Here is a 25088-nt window from a genome sequence, read left to right on the forward strand (position 1 = left end):
CATTCCTTCTCACGTTAGTATATTCTCAAAACCAAAATAGAACGAATATTTGAGTATATTTAAACAGAACCACACAACAACGCAATAACAAGCTTACAGCTCTTCATATTTAAAAAGAAAACAGAACTCGAAAGATCTAAGCAATGCAACTAAATCTTGATCAAAGAAGCATGCAATCATATTCTGGCAGTCACCAGAGCAGATGCCTGCCATTAATGTAATATAAGCATCTGCATAAGCTCACTCATCCTTATTTAGAAAGAAAAAGAATATCTGAGGTAAGAACAAAAAAAAACGTTTGAAGTTACAGGAAACCTGGGAAAGGGTGAGCTCAAGATGCTGTAACATATTTTGCTTGTGCAAGTATGCCTGGAAGTCAGGTGAGACCTAAAACTCCACAGTTCTTTACAATACAGGATATCTGTCTCTAATAAACCAGAATGTTATAGGATTAAAGGAGTTTTAGACTGTCAAACTGCCAAAACCCCACGTAGATCAGACTACGTAGGTCTTGGCCTTTCCTAAGATTGGAGAAGGGAGTAGGGAACATAAGGAGCAAACAATGATGACATGGGACACAGATATTCATGACCCAAACCAGAAACTCCTAAGAGTGTACTTGAACAGGACTGCTCACTCTTGTCAAGGCACGCAGAGGCATAAAACAGCCGTGGGTTATTTTGTGTTTCCTGAACCAACTTGCGAGGCAGAGGGGACAACCCCCCCCATACATATTCTTCTAGATACAGCTCAGAAAGCTTAAAGATTCAAGCATTCATCTGATGATTGAAGAGTTTGTGGGCTTTCCTGTCTACGTGCTTATCCAGGGCTAAGGATCTCTTTGTCAACAGAGCATTTTGTGCTGCAGTCTGTACAAGGACAACATCAGTTCTATGCACAGTCCAGCAAACTGGTTTGCAGGAGGTGGGGTCTTCTTGGCTGGTTGTGGGGGGCGGAGGTGTTTTGTTAAATAAGCTGAGACCTGCCCGTAGTTCCGCCCTATTAAAGGTAGCAAAATATTTATAATTATCTCAAGAGGAACATTCTTAGATACTGAAAAATAGGAGCAGTTTGGATATGTAATTCTTATCACACTACTTGTAACTTGATCCTAGAATTAACAAAGTGAAAAGCAGCTTCAGAACCCTATTACCTGCCTCTGGGGGAAGGGGGAAAAAAAAAAAAAAAAAGAAAAAAAAAGACACCTAAAGACACCTGATCATTTGAAACGTCCGTGATCAAGATGTTCTTAAGGATACATAATATGTTAAGTCAAATACAGGAAAAACATTAGCAGGATGAAGTGATACCCTTCTGCTCAGGTTGATAGATGACACTTTCAAAGGTATATCAATAGGAGGAGGAAGGACAAGATTACACCCTTCATCAGCTTCAAAAGTCGTAACAAAGACAAATTTATCAGCAATGTATTTAGGAAGATGTCTTAAATAAATGAATAACTGAAAATGTTGATACTTTGAGTGGTATGAAGAGGAGGGAGAATGTTTAGGATAACAAAAGAGATAACAAAGATGTGGCAAGAGAACAGCTTTGTTTTAGCTGTTGCTCCTCTTCAGACAGAAGTTAAAATACTCCAGAATTCAACCTAGCAGTGAGGGAAGGACTCGCCCCAAAGCTCCTCAGTCCTGTCATGCTACTTCACGTGCAGACCTATACAGCACCATTCGAAAAAGAAATTTGTTTGCTGCCCACAAAGTAACAACAAACAACTATTCTATTATTGCACACTAATAGTACATTATTTTTCTACAGGTCTTTCAGCACCTGGATTATTTTTTAAAATATTTTCTACATTTGTAAAAAATAATAATTTTAGACTTCTATAATTCCTAGACTTTTTAGTCTAAGTCCTGCAATAGGACTTTTAACATTTGCAGAAAAATCATGGCACTCACGAGAAGTACATTAAGAGTTACTCCTTTCCTGGCAAATTGTTTCTTATGCTTGTGAACAGCTGCCAAATCTAACACTGACAGAAGAAACACTTCAGAACTTCAGCATTTTTTAAAGTCTTTCCATTGTTTCAAATATGCTCTTCGAAACAAACAACATTTAACAACCATCGTATTATGTTCTCTTTCCCAGGTCACAAACACCCACAATTAAAAAAAAAAGTAAGCAGTAACTGCTGTAGCACAAGACTATGTGCAGTTACTTTTGCTAATACAAATGCTAAGATTTAAAATAAAATAGGAGCCTAAATCCCAAATCTACTGAAAAAAAAAAAAAAAAAAAGCTAGGCATCCACCCAATAGCTCCCACTGACAAAATATTCAGATGGAGATTTTCAGACAGCCTGTAGCATTTGGCAGCCCTCCTGCCTCAGTACTCTGTATAAAGACAGAATAGAAGACTACCACAAACAGGGGATAAACAGAAAAAATAGTCTACATAGTTTTTCATGCCCCAATGTAGATGGTTAGAAAGCTAGAACTCGAGCCATCTGAAAGAAACAAACCTTAATTACAAGTAAGACATTTTAGAAGTGAATTGGGGGAAAAAAAAAAAAAGAATCTGCTTTCTAAAGAAAGATCTACTAGAAAAGCACACCGACCTGACTCTCAAAAAAAGAGCCATCACTCAGTGCCACATCTGTTGGCTGAGTTCTTCCCTCCACTGTGAAACTAAAGAAGATGGTGATACACTTGCGAGCTATACACCGAAGTTCCAGATTTGATTTTAACTCTGATACATAATACAAATCAAATTTAACCACTGCAGCCAGGTAAACTAAAGCGGCTGATGTTGAACAAGGTCAAGCCATTTTTGCTCCTGTCCTCCATTCACTCACTTAGTTGAGTAAAATGATGCCAAATAAAAAGGACCAAACAAGCAACACATTTGACTGGATTAGAAATCAGATGCGAGACAACCTGTCAGAGCTACACAGGAAGACAAGGTGACCATGTGACATGAACTGGCAACCCCACACATCCCAGTTGCTGTTAGAACATCAACTCAGACATCAAAACAGACCTCTAGAAGTCACTTTGTTCAGCCTCCTGCCTAACACAAAGAGCGGCAGTTCTGCAGCCTCCCTCAGCAACATGCCCCAAATACCTCACCATTCTTATTTTTTTTAATCCAGTAAGAAATTACCTTGCTGTAACTTGTAGTCACTCATTTATCATCCTTTCAACATGCACTTCTGGGAAGACTCTAGCTCCACCTTCTCTAAAACACCCATTGGGTAGCCGAAGACAAAAAATGGATCATTCCTCAGGCTTCTGCAGGCTGAACAGACATACCTGGCAGCTCCTCTGCTTCAGGGCAAGCCATTGCATTGGTGTCTCTCATGTGCTGGAGGACCCAGACCTGGCAGACCAAGCCTGCAGGCTGCTGGCTGTGACTGCTGTTCTAACTCAGCAAAACTGTGAGCCAAAACCAAAAGGTTTAAGTCTTGACCCCACTACTCTACCTCCAGTTGCAGACCAGAGCTAGTACCCCATGTGACCAAAGGATGAGGTTCCTCAAATAACTAATGCGATTGATTTGGTGTTGGGTTTTTTGTTCGGTTTGGTTTTTTTGATAGGCTGGATTTCTGACAGATCAGGACAATGAAATGACTTAACCTGGTCACCACAATTGCTAGATAGACTATAACAAAAGAAGTGAAAGGTGCAGAACCACCCATTATCTCACTGCCCTATCAAACAGGTGAACAAATATCTGAGATGGTTTTACAGTGAAAGGAATGCTAGATACATACAGCATATTCTCCTTTTGCAAGGTTTTTAGCTCAAATACCATGTTATTTTAGCGCCAAAATAGTTCTGTTGCTTGCCACAGCAGATTAAGGGAAGTGTTTTATGAAGATCTATGCAAACATTTTGCAAGGTAAGCGCGCGTGGGCAGAACCGACATAATTCAGATATGTTCGCTGCAAACTTCCAGCACGACTACAGCAGCTACACTCTTCTTTTAGCTAAAGCAGAACTGTACACTGGTGATAAAAATCTTACCTGGAGCTCTGCATGTATTCATTTACCCCGAATCTCAGCACAGGGGCTTCACCACCACAGTTAGACTGCTTGAAGTTTCTGAATGGGCTCAAGTACTTAAGTAAAATATATGTGCATTTATAGTCCTTTTCTCACTTCTAGGCATTATATACACTGAGATCTCTGCTTGAAAATGATGAAACTATCTGAACTGCACCGAAACCTGTTATAAATGTACATATTGGAAAATAAACAAAAGGTGGTTTGTGGGTTTTTTGTATTATTTTTTTTTTACTATTAGTTACCTTTATCTAGTCTCAATAGCAGCTGCATCCACTCCATACTGCTTTTTGGGAATTAACATATTTTTTTAACCAACACCACACACATTTTTAAATAAAGCATGGGACACAATGAGTTGAGAAAACACTGAGAATAATTTGGCTAAAGAGTAGATAAGGTGCCAATGTCATTTATTTTTACTATATATAGTCTTACTAAGAAAATGAGATGGAGTCCATTTCCATTTTTGCTCTTACAGTCAAATTTTATTGACCTGAGGGTAAACTCAACCTTCCCAAAAAGTTTATGTTCAAATTTTAAACTTGTGGATTGGACAGTAACCAGTTGAGACTAGCTTTCTCATGTTCAGGCTGAGGAGAAGAAAAATTCTCCAACCTGTACCAGAGACACTTCTGCTGGGAGAGGTGAAAGACATAATAGACTCCCTGCAGCGAAACAGAAATAATCAGTTTGATCCCTTTGGTTTGGGGGAGCTCAGGGATAAAGCAGCAGCAACTCTTCTGAAGAATTTTCATCAGAAGAAGGTACTCTCTGTGATTGCTTTGTGCTAACTAAAACAACGGCAAAATTTTGACACAGGACTCCCCCTTTCAGTGGGTACTTGCTTTTATTTGTGGGTGGAGGGAGGAGAATAAAAGGAATTCCTTTGAGAGCTGCATTGCTAACCACAACCAGGATCATTTTACCTCTTTTGCTACAAAGAGGTTATATGCCATGAAGAAAAATCCCATGACCTAACAGTTTCATATTATTTTGCAAATAATATAACTCCAACCAGTTGCTAGAAGATATTTTTGTAGTTGATTTGCTTTGCACATTTCACAGCACTTGATTCACAGTATTCATCATTTAGGCTCAAGTGTGGTAGCCCATGCCCTTGCTGAGTCTTCCCATAAACAAAGCTGTACTCAGCTCTTGAAGGAAATTGAGAGTTATTATTTACCTCATTTTTGTTATACCATACAGATGGTAGAGAAAAAAAGTCAACCGTTGTTGACATCTGATTGGCAGGATGATTTAAAACCTGAATTAAAAATGCCGGGGGGGAGGGCAGAGGAGGAACACACCAAAAACGAACATGGTCGGTGTTTCAACTTAATATCTCCTTAGTTTCTTTTTTCTAAAAATATTTATGGAGCCTCAGAGAACTACACAAGATGTGTTAGTGACCCTATGCAAAGAGTAGATATAAACTGATGTTGCTTTATCTTTGCACTCTACCAACTGCAATAAATATTCTACAGAGCTATCTGTTCCAAAGTCAAATTGAAACTTTAAATACAAACCCAGTTCTATCATAAAAAGCCTTAATGATACACTCCTGCAGTTTTTTTTCTAGTGGTGAAGGCTTTAAAAAGTGTGCACTAAGTACACAACCGTTGTTTCACCAATGAACTGAGTACGGCTGCAGTGCAAACATTAAATGGAAATTATATGATCCTTAAAACACATTACTTCAAATTGGTATTTTGTATCCATGGGAAGAGATGGGAAAACAAGCAAAATACACAAACCTACACCTCCATTAAAAAGGTTTAATATTAACCTAAAATTTACATAATACTGTAAATACAGGTAGCAACTTGAAAAATGAAAAGGAAATAAACGCATCAGATAATTAACTTTCTAGCTCTCAGAGAAATATTTTAAACACAATAATCCGTTTCCAGAAAGTCCTTATAAACACTATCACAGCTAAGCAAAATTTAACAGAGCCACAATGATCTCTGGTATATAAAAATACTTCAGAACCAAGTTATTCCCTAATAAGTTCTTATGCTCACTCGGAGCCAAGCCCAAACCCCGAACTCTTCGAGAAACCAAAGACATTAGACCAGACGGTGCCCTTCTCTCCGGAGTGTCTGTCACGGTGAGAACGGCCCCGAAAGGGGCTGGAGGAGCAGCGCTGCGCTCCCTTTGCCAGGCCCCTTCGGAGCAGCTCCCCGGGCCGGCCGAGTGGGGCAGGGCCGGCGGGGACGGGGCCGGGCCCGGCGCTGGAATGCGGAGCCAGTAACCCGATCGCCTCCCGCCCCTGCGCCCGCCCCGCAGCAGCTCGAAAGTCATTTAACCTCTTAAAATGGCATCTCGGCGCAGCCTGGCAGCGAACAGAGCTGCCCGTGTCCTCTGCTGAAACTGTAAAGAGAACGGTTTGTGTTCTGCTCGCCATCCCTCCCGCCGCACGCTGCCGCTGTCGGTCCCGGCCGCCGGGCACCATCGCTCCCCGCCCAGCGGCCGCTGCCGCCCGCCAGCGACCGGCCCCCGACAACCGCTGCTCAGTTCAGCCCGGAACGGCCCGTTTGTTCAGTTCGTCTCTGCCCTGACCCAAAATTCACCTGACTCTCACTAACCTTAGAAGCCAACAGATCTTACTCAGAAACAAGCGGCTTGTAAGAACAGCTCATTTTCATTGAAAAAGCCTCGTATCTCAAAGCCAAAACATTACTGTGCATCAAATCAGAGAGAATTTCATTCTGAACACCACTTCATAAACCCAAACAAAATGGACAATCTTGTTATGAATTCACTTGATTTTTCAAACTGCACACATAAATTTCTTTAAAATACAATGACACTACAACATTTAAGTTTTCAGGTTAATTACATACATGCACAGAAATAACAATAAACACAATAAAGTTACTCCTCAATATATGAGCTGATCTTATAAATACATAAACTGTCTCAATTTTCTCTAAAAGACAATATTCCTGTAGCATGAAAAGGCTGTTGCAATTCAGAATAACTAAGTACTTTGCTGTAAACAAAATAGCCAAGATTTTTACCATTCTGAACATACTGAAATTACTAAGATGCCATTATCTTAATAGATAAGAATCAAAGACTTTGGAAAACAAATTTAAAAAAAATAGTTATCAACCATTCTAGTGATGGGACAGTGTAAGAAGAGAGAAAGAATAACTTAAAAAAAAAAAAAAAATTTCCAGCAGTAGTAATTTTACTCATTAAACACACTAGCAAAGCTCTTCTATCAGGAACACAAAAAAACTCAAGGTATCTTGGGAGGGTACAAGTCCAGGGCATCAGTGTGGCCATGAGGAGCTCACACTGACTTTCTCTTGCTTTATTTCCATAGGTTTATGCTTTTGTTGCCTTAACTAAATATGACACAGCAAAACACTGGTAAGGTTGGCAATTTTTCTAGAAATCTACCAAGAAGAGAACTTTGGCCGGTGTACACTGTACATGTAGAATCACTCAGTGTAAAAAACATCTCACCAGCAACAACAGCTGCCAGAAACTCTTAACTGTCATCAGGTTTTGGGCCTAGATTTTTAAAATATATTTAAGACAGACATTCAGAGCCGAGTAATCTTTAGATACAGGATCCTTCACTCACATGGTTTCTCCAGTATTGGTTCCCAACCACAAAACAGAAACAAATTCTAAATGTTGAATTGATGTTGAATTGAAGCAGTCTTTTATTGCCAAAACCCCACAACACAGTGAGGAAGGTCAAATAACGCTATGACAGGGGCTTCCATAAGACTTTAAATCTGAAGAACACCACCACCACCACACTAGAGTGAAAAGAAAAAAACACACACACAAAAACCCAAAACAAACAAACAACACCAAAAAAACCCCACTACCTACATGTCTTAATGTTGGCTATTGCAGGTCAAGGATCAGAAGGCACTAACAGCTGGCTACTTTACCCTTATATGCTACTCAAAGTAAGTGCAGGGTTAGTTTTTTTGTTACATGTTGGAACAAAAATCTTACTCGGATGCCTTAGTTATTTACAGAATATGAGCACTTTAAACAAAAATGTTTTTGTTTTCTGCAGATATTGACTTATATTTGCAAGAGCTCTTGTTATTTTACAGAAGGCAAAATACAGTCCTTTGGCTTGTACACATCATACACAATGCATTTCGGGATTCAGATTATGCTGAACTCTAAATCTGTTAAATCTTTCCCTGAAGGAACCTCTCTTATCTGTTGCTCATCTACAGAATTTGTTTCTGGATCATTTATTACCAATTTATAAATTATATCATATAACCAACATTCAAAATAGAATCACAATCACAAGCTGGCAATATTTTCTATTTTACACAAAATTTCTAAATTAACCTCAAGGTAACAGAAAAATGCTCCAAATATTTTAACAAATCATCAGTTATTTTTCTTTTAAAAATATATATTTAATAGCACTTACCTGGTTGGAACGAAATTTTTCTAATTGTTGGTTAAAAGTGGAAGAGCAAGTATGTTTACACATTAAAACTGAAGCTCAAAACACCATAACATGATTACCTGACAGCTATTAAATGGCGTTTGAGAAGTTATTAGTGTTGATTCTCTTTCAGAAGGCACATGTAACAGTTCTACCTTTAGCATCCTCCCTGTAGTTGTAACTTTGTTGGTTTTTAGTTTTCTTTTATTGCTGCTGCTGTTGTTTGTTTAAAGTGTAAACTTCCCCTCACTCCCACAGGTTGTGTTTTGGTCTCAAGATCTATTATTGGGATATTTCACACAAGCAGTATATATAAAGCAAATTAAGACAGCCCTAAAAATACAAAGTAATCCCAAAAGTTTTAACAGAGGTCAAACCCACTGTGCTAAAAATAGAAGACTGTATGCATATTTTACTGAGAATTCTCTGCTAACACTGTTTTCCAAAAGAGCAGATAGAAAACATGACTATGATGTTTTATGAGGACATTCACAAATACCTTCAGTGCTTAAATTCACCACAAGTTTCATGCCAGCAAAGATTACAACCAGTCCCAGGACAGGGGTCAAAAAAACCCAACAAGAAAAAAAAAATAAACCAAACCCAACCAAAAAACCCAAGGACCCTAAACTCAACATCACCAATGGAAATTAATTGTAACAAATGAAAAGTAGTGTCATAACAATTTTTATGTTTTCACAGTCATGATCACCTTTGAAAGCTACAGACCACCTATCAGAGAAAAATACACACACGATGAAGCAATCATTACCTGCAGAAGAGACATGAAATAGATTACATAAAGTACCATTAGAAGGAGTATGGAAATGGAAAATCTCTTCTAATTTATTCTAAATGTACTACTCTTGAGTTCATAAGCAATACAGAGCCTTACAGGTATAATTTTAAACAAACTGTCCTTTGGAACCCACTTCATTTCTTACAAGAAATGTGACTGTGAACATTAGTGTTTTAGCAAGTGTCACTGATCTCTCACATCACTGTGCACAAGGAGTCCCACTGAGCCCTAACTGAACTGTTTGAGTCTAGCCAAACGAAGCTATGCCTATGTGTTACTGCTTTCAAGAGCAGAGAAACAATCTTCAGAAAGAAGTAACAAAGTTAGTTGAAAATTCTATCTAAATCAAAAGCTCAACAGTATTGGTAAAGTTGTTTGCAAGAGGATAAAGTATTTCCTAACACACCTTCCAAAAGTACAAGTTCTGGATGACAATGCTTCCCGGTGGAAAAAAAAAAAATCAGTGCAAAAAGTAGCATTCAGCAAATCCAGCATTTTAAAAACCAACTAAATTTGCAATAAGTAGTTCATACAAACTCTGTTTTCTATTACAGTATAATAGGATCAGTAGGTGGAGGAGTGTGGACTGCATACATACTAATACATAGACATGTGGCTGCATTGGTACTCCTATGACCTTGTCAGACATTTCAACACTGTATTTTTAGATTATTCTCTCATACCAACTGCACTGTTAAGGCGGCATTTAATTCCATTATGTCCATTGTCAAAAAGCTAGTCTTCTGCTTCAACTGCAGCAGTTCTTTGAAAAAAACATTTAAAAAACTATTTAATTTTCAAATGTGTATCCCCATTCATAGCTATAAGACAAGTTTGTATAGTAGAAAGAAGCATCCACATTTCACTTGCTAGATGCTATGTCACTTTAAGCTGCTTTTGACCAACTCTAAAACTCCCTGGACCTGGGAACAGCATACCCATTTGTTTTATCTGTCCCCGCTATATAAAGATTTCATTGTGCCTTCTCTGTGTTCTACTGAAGCCTGAGGAAAACAGAAGAAAAAACTTATCTGAATCGATCCCTCCTGCCCTGGCGGTGATGCCAAACACACACCTATGGTATTTCTGGTTCTTATACCCCAACTGATTATTTCATCTCAAAATTTCCTCTTCATTCAGGTCAAAAAAAAAAAAAAAAAAGTCATCATACATCAAACAAATTGCACTACAAGCAACAGACCTAGGAAGGCCTGATTTCCTACAGATTTATGTTCTATTTTGGCATATATCTTTTCCCAACAAAAGTGCCCCAGCTCTCTCCCTATATCCTGTATGTTTTCACTCTCCCTGTCCCTTGCAATGCACCCATTTCCCCATTCACACGCATATTCCTCTAACCACAGTTCTCTCTCCCTTTCGCTACCATGTCCTCTGGTGCCAAACAACATGTCTCACTGGCTGGACAGTATGTGCATATTTACTTCCCCTTATCAGTCATAACAAGTTTACTGGGCACTTCTGATCATAACACTCTTCACCTCTGGGGACGGACATTAACACAGCTCAAGACCTTTGAAACAAAAACAATGCAACATTCACTCCATAATCTTACCAAACATCCAATCTTCAAGCCTGTTGATACATGCAGCTTGTCTTTGAAGTTTAAGGAATTTGCCAAAATCCAAAACTTCACATACTACATGAGACAGAAACACTTAACAAAACTACCAAACAAAGGACACAACTGCAAAAGGAGAAGAGCAAAAAGGAATGTAGGGATGGGAAAGTAAAGCTTCTCCTAAATCCATTTTTACTTCGGGGAACGGGGGTATACTAAACATACACTAAGAAGTTACACGGGATCGCTATTATGCAGGCTAATGTATAATAAAAAAAGCATTCCAAAATGGGTAACACTCCCAAATGGCAGCCTTACCCACAGGCACACTACACTACAGCTGAGTCTCGAAGGGGCACTCTTGTTCTGCACACCAACACTGGACACTTGATCTGCCCTCACAACTGCAGCTACAGTAGCAAAAAGGGAAGCCTATTAAACAAAAACAAAACAAAACAAAAAAGTAAAATGCTTTAAGCCAGTTTAAATTCCTACAGCACAGGGGAGTGCCAGTGCTGCTGTAAAGGAAAAGGCAAGGATGCGTATGGGTGGTGTCAAGAGGGAGTAGAACTGGCCCTTCGAGTGTACCTGGCTGCTAGGCTTGCTTATCTGTAGCACAGAACTGCCCTCTTCATCTGCTAGCTAGTTATTCATCTAGCAGATTTTCATTGCAAACATCAATGGAAGTCTACCTGGCTGCACCACTCCACTCCTCAGGAAACTATATTATCAGTCTTTCCACACTAAGTAAAATAAAGTACCTGAACAGAAAATGTTCAAGATAATGCAGACACTAAAAACGTGTTACTTCATGTTTAATGGCAATAGCATTAAACCAAACCCAACAGATGTGTCAATGAAGGCAACTAGATGCCAGTATGATATAAAAAAAGTTGTAGGCGTTACAGACACTACTGCATGTAAGAGCAGAGGAAGTGACGTGCCTGGGTGCGCGTGGGTGTGATAAAAGGCACATGAATTAGTCTCCTGTGCTGGAGCAGATGTCTGGATGAGCACTCTGTTTGTGACACTGCCTGCTATCAGACCAGTCAGGAAAGAAGGGAGAACAGAGTCCTCCCTTGCTCCATCCAGAAGCCTGTGTACTTCCTGGTCTACAACTGGACACAGGTCACTGCGCTAATTGCCATCAAGAGACACATCCTTCAAAAAAAAAATCTGTGTGATCTTAAACCTGCACAATACTCTAATCCCCAGCCACATATTCTGGAAGCAACTCTTCAACTAAAGTATTCACTGTGAGGAGGGAAACACACATATTTTCCTGTGCTTGTAACCTGCCATTCCGTTGTACCGTGAAGGAAACAAAAATAGCGGTGAAAAATTCTCTGTCAGTTTCTTAATTTCATTTAAGGGTTGATAGCTTACCATCACATTTCCCTCTCCACTGTTTTTCTTTCCCTGACTAAAGAAGCCTGAGTCTATTTAGTACTGCAGCCCATTTGTACTGCTGAAGAAGCAAACAAAACAACAACAAATTACCTTCTAATTTTAATGGGACTCTTGAAATTGTGTTACCAGAACTGTGTGACATGCATGTCCATATATAATGAATGTGTACAGCCGCATAATCACATTTTTAAAAAACTTTAATTACCCTATAGAATGCTGCTTCAAAATTGGCTTAAACTTATTTAAGACTGTGTTGACTATAAGGAGGGAGGCGCTGCCCCTCCTCTCCCTGTACTCTCCATATGGTCTTCATGGTGAGCTGGTGCTGCTGAAAACCCAGGGGTTTTGATATGGTTATTTTTCAGCCAGATTAACAAACAAATCCAACCTTCCACCTGGCCACAACTACACAAATACAAAAGTGACAGTGGAAACATACAGCCAAAGGGAAGAAAGAGGAGGAAAAATAAAAAAGCGCGCTTTACACACCATAAGCAGATAAGTGCGATCTAAAGTTGGAGCTTCACAGCGAAGAGCTATTTGAAAACTACTCAAGATCTCCCAAAGTGCTAATACTTAATTTAGAGCCTATTACCGTTTTTCCTCTGTCTGAATTAAATTACATTGCACTTACTGTACCTCATCTGATATTTTATCATCCATTCAGTACTGCTACAGCCAGTTTACAAACCTGTATCAGCTACAAGTTTCACCACCTCACCATCCACTCCCCTTTCCACACCATTTCCAAACATACAGAGAACAGGCCCTGTCACTTGTTTCCAGCAAGGCTGTTAGCACGTACCTCCCAGTTTCTTCCCAGGAGCCCAGAACTGGCCAGGGCCTTGCAGATGTGTCTCACCAGTTCTGAGATGAATGGCATCATCACTTCCCTCAGCCTGCCTGCAAGACTCTCCCTAACACAGCCCAGGAGGCTGCTGGCTGCCTTTGCTGCACAGGCATGTTTGCTGCCTCACATTCAATTTGTCCAGTATGACCCCCAGGTCTTTTCCTGCAAAGCTGCTTTCCAGGAAGTCACTTCCCAGGCTGTATCAGTATAGGGGTTTATTCCTTTCAAGGCACAGTGCTTTGCACTTCTTTTTGTTGAGCTTCATGAGGTTCCTCTCTGCTCACTTCTCCAGTCATCCAGGTCCCGCTGGGCAGCTGCCCAACCACCTGGCCTATCAAACACTCTTCCCAGCTCTGTATCGCTTACGAACTTGCTAAGGGTGTGCTCTGTCCCATCATCCAGATAATTTATGAAGACGTTGCACTGCACTGGAACGCAGCATTGACCTCTGGGGCATACTGGTAGTGACTGGTCTCCATCTGGACATCATGCTGCTTATCATAACTCTTTGAACCTGGTAGCTCATCCAGTTTTCAATCTCACTGTCCATAGCAACTGAACCTCCATCAGTTTGTTGATGAGGATGTTAGAAGAGAGACTGTCAAAAGTCTTACAGAAGTCAAAATAAACAACGTCGACTGCTCTCCAATCATTCACCGAGCTAGTCATTTCATGACAGAAAGCTATTAGACACCTACCAACATCACCCGTGCTGACCTGCCTCTAATCCTGACCCATAAGCTCTCAACTGCCTCCTCATCCACCCAAAAGGCAGAGCTTCATGCATTCTCACGGCTCTCTCACAAAAAAAAACAACTCCACAACAGCCCTTGCCACGTCCTTCCTGGACAGCCTATAGCCAGTCCTTGCAGCACTCCAGCCGTGACAGCTGTCCCACCGCATCTCTGATCTCAGCAAGACTGCAGCCACGCGGCTGCGCACAGATCTATGACTTCTCCCGTTTGTGCCCGATCTTTTCTACAATGTATGGCAAATAGAGTAAAATCCAAATAATAAAGTATTAAACTCAGCCTGTGCAGAGGGAACCTTTGTATTGGCTACACTTTAATAGCAGGAAACCTCATTTGACACAGTCGCAGATCACTGGAAGGAAAAATCAGAAGTGACAATGGAACGATAACTATTTGCAGAAAGGAAACGTATGGATAGATCTGTAAAGAGGTGCTACACAGTTAGACACAGAGAAAGGAGAGAAACAGTTCTGTAGCTCGTGCCCCCAGGCAGGAAACCCTGTTAAGAGGATGGCTCTGGTGAAGGAGGAGTGTCACCTCTGCCCACCTCACATCCCAGCTGCAGTCTAGGGCTCAAACCCAGCCTTCCCCACCACACGGCTGAGCCCACCCACTACCCTGCCCCGAGCCTCATTTCCCCTCTTTCAAATCCTCAGGACACCCACCACCTGTATTTGCAACACACCCCCAGCTTCTCTTCTCACTGAAAGTAACCTGAAGGGGAATTGTTTTACCCTCAGTTGTTCCAAGTACACGTAGTAAAAAGTATCTTCCTGTTGACAATTGCTTATTTAAAAACAGATCCACTTTGAAAACTATATTCACCATATCCGAAAAACACATTTTTCTTGCATAACCTCAAACTTCAAAATTTTGGGTAAAATTCTTTGAAGCAAGAGTGACCTTTGTTGATATCTTTTTACAGAGTAAAAAACATGGGCACTTACGCTAAATAAATCACCATTTACATCAGCATCCAAACCAACTCCTGCTCAAAGACCTGCTCTAATACATGTAAATCTCAGTACCAACAGGTTACTCTGATGAACACCAACATCATCAAAAGAGTAAAAAGGAAAAAAAAATAACATGAAGGAAAACGTAAAATTACACATTTTTGTAACTTGCTTATTAGCTTACAGAGACCTTTTCTAACTAAAACGGTTTACCTTTTTAAGATACTGTACAAAAACACACTGTGAATATATAGTTAAGTGTATTTAATGTGCATTACAGTCTCAACTAGCTCCAGGGTTTTGGGTTGTAGGAAGAAGCTTCCACAAGCGGTGTAATTCCACAGTTGTGTGCTGCAGACTGTCTTGCCCTTTCCTCTGGAGCAATTCTGCTGGCCATTGTTAGGAGCAAAACACTTAAGGCTGGTTTCTTTATTTGCAACATCCCTTTCTCACTAGTGCACCCTCATTCCATAAATTTTTACTTGGTTATTTTTCCTATACCCAACCTCACCTCTGAAATTAAGTCAGCAGAAATTAAATGAACCACCAAGAAAGAAAATCACAGAATTTCACTGGAGCGCACAGCCATATGCTGCAGATGCTTAAGCATGAAGAAGGAAATTCTTAAATCAGCTTAGCAGCTTTCCCTCCACCTCTATTCTCCCACCCATCCCAGGTTCCTAAGATTATTACTGAAAGCATTACAGAGAGATGTAAATATTATAGAACAGCACTTGAAACTTTGAGAAAAAGTTGACTGCCATTTCTGCAGCAGAACCTCTGGCTGAGGAATGCACAGCTGCTGAGCAGATGTATAATTTCAGCATTTAGATTCCATTATTTCAAGGGTGATTTTTTTTTTTTACTAGTTGTTTTCAGATTTTGTATTTCCATCTGTTTTTTGACCTCCCTCAGTTTAGTCCCCTCCTTTCTGTTTTAGCTAATAATGCCAAAATAATTTTCTAAATTAGAAACATCTCTACATTTAAAAACTTGTGAATTTGAAGAGAGGTGGGGGAGTGAAGCAGGGCCAGGGGCAGAACAAAAACAGACAGTTCAACAGAGGCTTGGGTTTGAATAAAAACTGTCCTGTCTGGGTCGGGTTATATTTCGCAGTTCCTGGTTTAACCCAAATTGGCGAGTCTCTAACTGCATTCCTTCCATGAAATTTTAAGAGCAGGAAACTGAAGAATGTCAGCTATATGGGAATGTTCCTACACTTCACCAGAGCCCTCTGCCCTAACTTCTGAGTATGACAGTATTCCAGGATTTGCTTCTCTCTTTCTTTTTAGAGTCACATTAAATTGATTATAGTTGCAAGCTTAAAAAATTAACTGATCATGTACCAAAAGAGTTTTACAAAACATATTAAAATTAGCATAAACCAGTATCAATAGTTGTCAAATCAATTCCATTCAGAATCAATTAATGCAAAAGTAGTAACAAAAAAAACAAACAACAAACAAACAAACAAAAAAAAGAGTTAGCATTGTTAAATTGCATTCATCTAACCAAAGTAGAAGACTAGGTCATATTAATACAATACTGTCTGTCTTAAACTTCAGTCCACGCTATGACTTTTAAAGAATCATCACTAGTAATTCCTAATATCATTTGCACAACAAATCTTTCATGAACAGATTATTAATTCTCTGCAGAAGTGAAATCTCTGACGACTTCAGTCTTCCAGAAGTCATTTGGGCTCTGCCCACTGATTTCCAGTCCAGGCTCTCACAGAGGAAGTGTGAAGGCCTATGAATGGTTTTAGGGTTTTTTCCAAATCAAGAAAAAGTTGTTAATAATTAACACTATAAAGACAGGAGACTTAAGGAAAAGCAAATTTAGACCATTTCAACAGCTGCAGCAGTGAAAAGGAAATTGCTTCCATGAACCTGGTCTGCATCCTGGTAAGTATCTTCTGAGACTTTCTTTGATATTTCTCCAAGTTATCCCTGCTACATCTGCTTGTATTTTATCAGCCAAAACATAGCAAGATTGACAGTCTTCTCTTTAAGATGGTGAACTGAGGGAATACAGACACAAAGAATTGCTAGTTGTTTCCACATTTTACGCTAATAAAGTTGACTGAAGCCATCACGTAAATTACGACAATGAGAAAATTTGAGTTATTTCAAATTTTTGTGAAAAGCATTGCTGCTGCTATATGATGCAAATCAAGCTACACTACATAGCTAAGCTAGTAACACTGATTTTTTTCCCCTTTTGATGCATGGAAAACTCATCACATATTAAAATTACATTTAAACCTACAATATTTTCCTCTGTATTTTGGGAAATTCTATTTTGGGGAAAAAAAAAGCATCAGAGCATTCAGCCACATGCCGCGGATATGTACCCTATGAACTACTACTTCACAGATTTTGTCCTAGCAGAACTTTAAAAAAACATTTGAACACAGTTCAGACCCTTTGTGCTACTCAGAACACTTTGGTACAGGTGGCAAACTCAGCTGACAGGTTGCAGGAAGAGCTCCATCAACCCAGTCACTTTCACTGTAACAACAGAAATTCTGAGGTGGTAACACGCTGGACCTTAAGTAACGCTTCGCTGTTGCTTCATCCTTCATCATGCATACACAACCTATGAATATTATCACAATAATGACCTAGAGCTTATTTTCCTACTTTAATACTTATTTTGAATTTTATTAACCAGAACATCTTAAAACAGTAAACCTAACTTAAACACACAGAATTTACAGAAAATTAGAAGGCAACTATAAGACACTCACTGGAAAATGGTAAGGAACAAAACTATCTGTATTATAAATCTGAAACAAGAATTACCGTAGAGTGGGCATAAAATACATCTAATGTGCATTGTATATGCACCCGGTGAGGTGCTTGGAAGTCAATACACAACGAATACCATCCTGGCAACTTGGCGGTTTGTCCCCTAGTTGACTGCCTGGTCAGTAGTGGGTAAGCTATTGCTATTTGTCTGTATCAGACTAAACCTCTTAAGAATTACGCACCTGTAGTACAAAGCACTGAGCAGATGTTTCTGGACTGAATCCATTAAAAAAATCGCTATTCCATATATCTTTTCAATAAACTGTTCAGAATGCTAAAATGATGCTTTCTGTACAATGAAGACAAATGAGGTGACTTTTTCGTTTTTTTGTCTAATTAGCAAGGATCACCTATTCCAGTCTCCACATTATTTTTAAAGGACACAATATAGCAGGTTGTTTTCAGTTTTAAACATTTTTCAGAATAATTAAAACTTTAATTATTTTATCAGGACAAAAACTACTTTAAGCCTGAGAGTATCAAATACCCAAGAGACTTCGCAGCAACTTTTAAGGGATTGTAAGAAATCCAGGCAGAAAGAAATTCCTTGCTTTTCCTTTAAAGCACCGACCATCGTGGAAGGCACAGAAGTCATTGTCATGACTGGGGACAGCATAAGTGTAGTGTCACAACTGCAGAGGGTTCTGCAGATCTTGTCCAAGAAAGGAAAAAGTGGAACAATTAAATCAGCAGCAGTAAAGGGAAAAGTTTGCTGTCAGGCCACCAAGCATGTGCACTCTGTGCCCACCCCCACATCCTACATTTTGGGAATATTAACAAGTGAAACATGGCCCTATGTTGTCCACATACAACAACTCTGACAAGATATATCTCTAAATTACTGAGATGCTTCTGTAATTTACAGATGACCATAGGTTAGGTGATGAAAATCCCAGGCACTGAAGATGATGCCCTCTTTTTAGTGAGAAACCAAGAAATACCAAACACTTTCAAAACATCAATATAGAAAGGACAGATCTTCCACTGATGCTTGACATAAGCAAGGCAGAAACATACAAATTTGTAACACATTCCCTACCACATAATGTCTGGTCTCTTTCATCCATCTAGCCTCTTCAGCAGTTTACCAACGAAGTTACTGCAGGTCCATGTGTCAGATCTTTACCTGCTCTTGGAAAGATACTGTCCTCATCATAAAAGTTACCAGTCACAACAATGAACAAAAAAAGGAAAAGAAAGGGTGTTTGTGGCGTTTGTGTGCATTTGTTTTTTGCTGTTGTGTTTTGGTTTGTTGTTTTTGTTGGGTTTGTTGTTTTTCTGTATTGGGGGGGGGTGTTGTTTTGCTTTGTTTTGTTTTGTTTTTCTCTTTGGTTGCTTTTCTTTTAGGGGCTTTGGAGAAGGCAGGTTTGTTTCTCTTGGAAAGCCTGGCTATAGCAGAATTAGTGCAAGCACCACTATCTGTTCTTTGATCCCTTCTGTGAAGGGGATATACTCAAATCCTCCTATGTATACATTTGTGCCCCACTATGCCTTGGAAATCTGCAGAGTTCTTAGTCGCACTAACAGTTAGTGTTGCACACAACTGTGTCAGTTGCATATAATTTGAGAGAACAACTCCTGTGTTATTTGCACACAATTTACGACAAATTCCATTAATTCAGAGTTATTTAATATCACTGTTTTCAAAACACTTTTTTTCTTTTAAATTATGAATATAGCCTGCACTGATTTCTCATTATAAAAATTTATTTTAGGAAATATTTAGCAAGTCCTTCCCTACATTTTTTTACTATTGCATATCTACAGAAACTGTATACTGATTCTTGGAGAACAAATAAAACATTACCATCGTTCCTAATTTTAAAACCAAGAAAAAATAATAATAAGATGATAAATAAATTTTTAAAAATCAATTTATCCAATTATTTGCCTTTCAGGACCCTGAGAAGGAGACAAAGCTATCTATTGCTTCTTCAAAATCCTTTTCTCTTTGCAATGCAATGCTCCATGACATTTCATACAACAGTAACGCTCATCTATGGCAACCACATGTCCATTTTGAAAGAAGTTGGCAGACGTTTTCTGCACACTGAAAACTACCATAGTCAATCCCAAACACGATCAAAATGTTGTTAGACCTGACTTGAAGTAGTTCAATAAATACACCAACTACTATAAAGAATAAAGTACATTACTTTGGTTATACCACTTACATCTTAGAGCCTCAATTCCTGAATGTTAGTATCCAGAAAAAGTCTATATACCATGTACACACTCTATTCAGTGTTTTTAATTCTCGTAACAAAGCACACAATTCTCACCACATGGATCTTGCAGAGCAGTGTCAACAACATGAGGATTTGGGTCCCATACATAGACTTTAGGAAACTCTTATGTGCTAGCTACATACTGTTTCAGCAAACATGTATTTGATCAGTGAATTCCAAGTAATATGCTATTTCAAGCTTGCAATTTACCAACAGCTTTCTTCTCTGATTGGAACAGAGGTTGAACCAGAAAACATCCAGAGCTCCCTTTCAAATCTAAATTACTTCACAATTTAAAAAAAAAAAAAAAAATCAAGTCCAGCCACATATGTTGATTATCCTGGGAACACAGCAGCCAGTGGGACATACTAAGGACTAAAGCAGCTGAATCTTGCAGCTGTGTGAGAAGATCCTACATAAAATTTCAGAGTAGAGCTCAAAGCCTACCAAGTTGCCTGTCTCTATGTAAGTACATATAAAAATACACACACACAACAAATGAAATGTAGTGAACAACCTAAGAAAAAGTCACAACAGGTACAAAAGTACAAGAACAAAGGAAAAATACATTGCCAGCAAGAATTTTATCCACACTGCTACAAATACCACAACATGGGGTATTTCTGGCTACAGACTTGATACAAGTATCTGAATATAAATTGCTCTCACGTAACTTTTTATTCCAGGACCAGGTTCTACTACAAATCAGGCAACTTTAAGAATTGAGCAGAGTCTTCCTTGTCGACTATAAAGAAGCTTCTCTACTCCTACAGATAACAGGCCTGAACAATCCTTAGGACACTAACTTGATAAAAGAGCTCAAAATTAATTACCTGTCCACAGAGAACAAAAAATGTAAATTAGAACCACAATCAGTTTACACTGGGAAGAATCATCATACAACCTTTGACACAAAGTGACAGGCGACTGCTGAATGGAAATACCACAACTTACTACCGTTTCCTGCTGCTTAATTCACTCTTAATTTTACAGAAAGAAAAAAAAAAAAACAGAGGGTGGTTGATTGAAGGGTGGTAAAAAGCCATCCATGTTTCTAACCCCTCTTCAATAGATTTTGTAATCAGTTATGAAAACATCGTACTTAATCGGTACTCAACAGTACAATCTTTTACTACTAAGGTACGTGCGATGATTTGGGTTTATTGTTTCTTCAGACAAGAGTTTTTCTTTCACACCGCTAAACGACACCAGATTGGGAAAGGCGGCGCACAGCTTTGTTTAAAGCTCGCACAAAAGGAAGACGAAGCACCTTATTCCTCGCACCCTTCCCACAGCCGCTCCGGCTGGGGCTGCTCGGCACCGAGCCCGGGATTACAACACCAGGGGCGCAGACGCGGGGGGAGGGAGCGCACGGCGAGAGAACGCGAGGCGGGCGGCCCAGCGCCGTGCCGGCGGCCCCCGTGCCCACGCACCCAACCGCCGGCCCCGAGGAGTCCCTGCGCCGGCGCGCCGGCCACCCGGCCTCCCGCGGGCCGCGGCCCGACCCCCACCAGCGGCGCCGGGTCGGGCCGAGGAGCGGCGGGGCAGCGCCCCCAGCGCCGCGGCGGGGCAGGGCGGCGCGGGGGGCCGCGGCGGGCGGGCGGTGGGCGCTCCCCGGCACCCGGAGGAGAAAGACCGGGGCGAGAGAACCGCCGCCAGACGGGGAAGCCGCAGCGGGTGTACGCGTCCGACGGCGCTGCCCGGGGCCGGGCCGCGGAGAGCGAGCCTGGGGGCGGGAGGGGGCGCAGACCCCGGCGGGCAGCACCGCGGGTGGGAGGCCCGACGGCGGGGAGAGACAGCGCCAAGGAGCGTCCCGCGCCCACCCGGCCGGGCGAGGGAGGGGTGCGGCGGCGCGGCGCGGCTCTGCCCGGGGCGCCCCGACGCTCCTCAGCCGCACGCACGGCCGACCGGGGCCTCCGCGGCGCGGCGCAGCCCGGCCCGGCCCCACACTCACCGGCGGTGGGGGCTCCTCATCCTCCGCGGCGGGAGGGAAGGCGAAGGGGGAGGGGGCCGCTCCCCGCCGCGCTCCGCAGGCCGGTCCCGGGGCCCCGACGGCTCCGGTGAGACGGGGGCGAAGGCGGGTGCGTGTCGGGCGGGGGAGGGCGAGGGCGGGACGGCGCGGCCCGGGCTCGGCGCAGGCTCCGTCCCGGCAGGCGCTCCTGGCGCGGCCCGTCCCTGCGGCGCGCGGGCGGGGCGGGAAGGAGCTGGATTCCAATCACTGCAGCCGGCGGCTCCGGCCGCGCGCACGGCGGGGGCTGAGGGGAGGCGGGAGCGCGCGCACAGCGGCAGCGGCCGCCGGTGGGCGTCCTCGCGCGAAGCTGCGCGGCGCGCGACGGCCCCGCAGGGGTGCAGCGCGCGCTCCCCCCGCGCGGCGGCCCTTGGCTCCGGGGCCGCTGGCGCAGCGAGGCTGCCCCTCAGAGCGGCCGGGCGGGGGCCGCGCCCCGGGGCATCGGCGGCGACCGCCTCCTCCGCCCTTCCATCAACACGTGCCGTGGGCGGGAGGGCTGGCGGGGCACCCCGGGAAAAAGTTGGCCGGGAGGAACTAGCCGGGCCTGCTTTTCTTCCCCCGTAGTCCCTCTTCGGGTGGGAGCGCAGGCCGCAGCCGGCTGCCGCCTGAGCGAGCTTGTCGCTAGGCTCACTGCCCCCACCCCTGGCACTGAGACGTTACCTTAACGCCCCGCCCAAAAGGGCTTTCCCAGTGAAGAGGGGGCTGGAGCTCCTCAGGGAAAGCCCAGGCAGGTGTGAGGGCAAAAAGTGGCCAAGTAGGTGTCATGGAGGCACTGCGGGCTAAGAAGAGAGATCGAGATGTGAGAAGCGGCTAAGGTTGGATGTGGCTGCAGGGCCGGGAAGCTCCATCCAGATGCTCTTGGAGTTGGTGCCATGGAAAATGGACAAACTGCCAGGATTCACAGAGTAGGTGGGGTGGAGGGTTCCTGTAGCAGCTTTGATGCGAATTAAAGGGGGCCTCTGTGCGAGCTGTGGTGGGCAACGAGCAGGCAATGGTGGCAGCAGCGTAGGGAAAAGTGAGGGCCTCAAGTGAGCCTTTTAGCCTTGTGGAAAAATAGCTCTGCAAAGGCCGACATTGCAGTGCTGTATGAGGGAGAGAGTTCCAATGCAAAGCACAGAATTGTTTGTTTGCTTTTTTCCATTTCCTGTATCTCTAAATAAGCAAGCCCAGTTAGTTAGATTAGAATACATTATAACTTCTGCAATGAGCTGCATTGCTCACCGATAAGGTCGCTGAAGGCCATGATTTGCATTGCATTTCCAAGCTCCTCATCATTAGGACAAATTACAAAAGTAGTAATTTGTCTGTCTGTCTTCAAGTGAGGTCTCCTAGCAGCAATGCAGGAAGAACTTTAATGACAGTACGTCATATGACAAGGAGACCACACAGTTCCCACCTGGGCTGCTGGTTTTAATCCTTCACTCAACAAAGTGGTGGCAGTTGTGTTGTTGGTACGATCTTGCCTTTTACTTGTCCTGTCACTTGGTTATTCTGCATCAAGAACTTCGTACACAAAACCAGCTATAGGGAGAAATTAAGATCATATGTATCATAGAAACCTTCTCAGTTTCCCTTTGCTGCAGACGGAAACACCCTTTAGACTTTCAGGACACGACAGCAATTGCTAGTGTCAAGGTGCCTGCCCAGATAAACTGTTTCTAGAGAATAACCAACTGGGAAGCAATCTTGCTTATCAGCGCCAAATAGCCACATGTGCTTATATTGTGGGAAACACATATATTGTGGGAAACACAGGCTTGCTTATTTTGTTGACTTGTCCACTGTCTAGCCCCATTTTTGTGTGGTAGTATCACATAGGACTTGTAAATGTGTGTGCCAGAGATATCAGCTCTGAATGTACAATGGGAGCACTGGCTCTGCAATATTGTTCACATGCATTATGCCCACGGATCCTTTGGCAAATGCTTAACTTGTGTACTATCCTACACAGGAAAAATTAAAAAGAGGAAGTATAATCTCAAACCTATCAGCTTCACAGACTCCTTTAAAATATAGGCAGTTAAAGGCACACCTAGTAAGTGTAGGTGGCTGCATACTAGAGTGATAGATATTTAAAAAGACAGGTCTTGTCTTCCTAGACTCTTAAAACATTTTTTCCGATGACCATCATCCAGAAAAATCTGTCAGTGTCCAAAAGAAAGACAAAATCACAGCTTTCGTGCCAAGCAATACAGAACTTGTATGCTTATGTTTATAATTTCAAAGGAAAATATGAGTCTACTGTTCTTCCACTCTGTCTACTATCAGATTATTGCAACAGAATAGACACTCAATATGGAAGAAGAATGCAACATGTGTGTGTGTGCTCCCAACCAGAACCAAAGCTGTTAGAGCTAGCATCTCTTTAAGTAATAATCTCTCTGGTAATACAGTCCTGTGCTTTTCAGATGTTGGGTATTGATTTAAATCCAGCATGCATGAATTTAACAGAAGCCACTAAAAAATAGTGCTGCTGAGGATGAAGTTTGTGTTGCCATGGCCAATATGCTTATTCTCTGCATAAATGAGCACTGTGTAAATACTTTTCTTAATCACAGAATACAGTCAGTAAGAGTAAACTACATAATAATAATATTAGGGCTGCAGGAGACAGAACTGAATCTTGATCTAAAATGATTAATCACAACAACCTTAAAAAGTATTTAGCTTGTGATGGATGTCTGGTGAAACACCACATGGAAAGTACCTGTGCCTTTCAAAACAGTGCAGTACTTACAATATGTTTCCAATTTCATGCAGGTATAAACCGTCATTTTTGAAAGATACAGATTTACAACAAAAATAGGAAAACAATGTGAGCAGACTAAAATTCCTTATTTATTATCATACAGCAGTCTGCTTGAGAAGGGGATTGTTGGCCAGTCCTGACATGTGAGATGTTTGACCTGGTGATGGAAGAGTTTTCTTTATGTTTCACCTGAAAAACCCAAATGTATTTCCCCAAATGAAAGTTACTGGAAATTTAACCTAAGATTTTTGCTAAGTCAACCATGAAGAATCAAACCTAATTTGTTTTGCTTTGATTACCTTGCAGGCTAGTTAGAGATACCTATTTAAAGCAGAAGATGAACAATTTAGGTGATAGGCACTCAGAAAGACACAGGGTTCAAATTAGCTAGTTATCGGTAACAGACATCTCACCTGGTAAAGATTTTAGGAACCTCCAAAAACTCAGACACATCAGGGTTTGGTAACATGAAGTATTT

The 25088-nt window shown here is 41.7% G+C and overlaps 1 protein-coding gene across 2 annotated transcripts in view; it reads right to left on the reverse strand.

Moving 5' to 3' along the window:
- Positions 1 to 21963, reverse strand: part of BMPR1A (bone morphogenetic protein receptor type 1A) — an 82007-nt gene extending 60044 nt beyond the window's left edge. Inside the window, exon 1 of one of the 2 annotated variants that reach the window (XM_065067776.1) lies at positions 21808 to 21963. The gene's annotated coding sequence lies outside the window, so the exon portion shown is untranslated. The remainder of the gene's footprint in view (positions 1 to 21807) is intronic. The other variant, XM_065067778.1, reaches the window with a different exon arrangement.
- Positions 21964 to 25088: the final 3125 nt, after the last annotated feature.

Source organism: Columba livia, chromosome 6, assembly GCF_036013475.1.
Source record: "Columba livia isolate bColLiv1 breed racing homer chromosome 6, bColLiv1.pat.W.v2, whole genome shotgun sequence".
Taxonomy (NCBI): Eukaryota; Metazoa; Chordata; class Aves; order Columbiformes; family Columbidae; genus Columba; species Columba livia.